Source organism: Borostomias antarcticus (genome assembly GCF_949987555.1).
Source record: "Borostomias antarcticus genome assembly, chromosome: 25".
NCBI classification, from domain to species: Eukaryota; Metazoa; Chordata; class Actinopteri; order Stomiiformes; family Stomiidae; genus Borostomias; species Borostomias antarcticus.
The window spans coordinates 3656396-3657599 of record NC_140258.1 but is presented as its reverse complement, the minus strand read 5'-3'; the positions used below and the strand labels follow the sequence as shown (position 1 = coordinate 3657599).

The window sequence follows — 1204 nt, the reverse complement described above, 5'->3', positions numbered from 1 at the left end:
TGTGTTCAAATGGAACACAGGTTTCGAAGCCATTTCCTGATTTGCTAACAAAAGATTTAGGAACACACAGGACCTGTTTAAAGGGCCTGGAGCCGCCTGCCTCACACACTCAGCCCCTCACAGAACGCTCTCACACACTCAGCCCCTCACAGAACGCTCCGGATCGCCTCGGCGGTTCAAACTCTTTCAGGAGCCGAGACGATCGGCTGTGTGAGAACTCACTCAGAGCCCAGACTGCTTACTGGACGACCTCTCTGGGTCACTGAGAGCTACGGTGTCCTGCGGGATGTTCTGAAGCGCAAACACACTGTCCACAGGAGGACGCTTAAGGCTCAACACACACACACACACACACTAATACCCCCCCCCCCACACACACACACACACACATACACACACTCACACACTATGTTATTTATATTGTTGAGCACACACACTGCATTTATGGGCCGCTACTGGCAGGAAGTGATGTGTTTATCCTGCTGCAGCGGTGCAGGGTTTACTGGCATGAATCACAAATACAGCTGAACATCTATTACACACATGGTGGGACCAGAGATACAGCTGAACATCTATTACACACATGGTGGGACCAGAGATACAGCTGAACATCTATTACACACATGGTGGGACCAGAGATACAGCTGAACATCTATTACACACATGGTGGGACCAGAGATACAGCTGAACATCTATTACACACATGGTGGGACCAGAGCAGACAGGCCAGGCCATACATACAGCGCTGTGGTTCTGTGGGCAAAGGACAGCATGTGAAAATATCTTACCTCTTGATTCACACACGCACACTCTCTCTCTCTCTCTCTCTCTTTCTCTCTCTCTCTCTCTCTCTCTCTCACACACACAGAGTAGAACTCAAGACAGTATGACCCAGGGTAGCTCAGGGTCAGAGGTCAGGGTTGACTAACAGCCCTGGACAAACACAGCGGAGGTCACGCTGGCCTGCCATAGTCTGGCTGCTGGGAGTATATTCTCCATCTCTTCCGCTGTACTTTTTCCCCACTGCTGCTGAACCTTTTCCACTGCTGAACCCCAAATTCAGTTCAATTATTATAGTATATCTTATCTTATCTTACCTTATCTTATCTAATATACCATCCTTGGCATTTTGGTTAGATGACAAACTCAAGTTAGAATTTCATGGAGACAGTCTCATCAATAAAAAAGATGTATTTTAAAAAAA

General features: G+C 47.6%; 1 protein-coding gene across 1 annotated transcript in view; it reads right to left on the bottom strand.

The window, feature by feature from the left end:
• Nucleotides 1-1204, bottom strand: part of LOC311325906 (transmembrane protein 150A) — a 22934-nt gene that overhangs the window by 8398 nt on the left and 13332 nt on the right. The gene's annotated exons all lie outside the window — the stretch shown is intronic.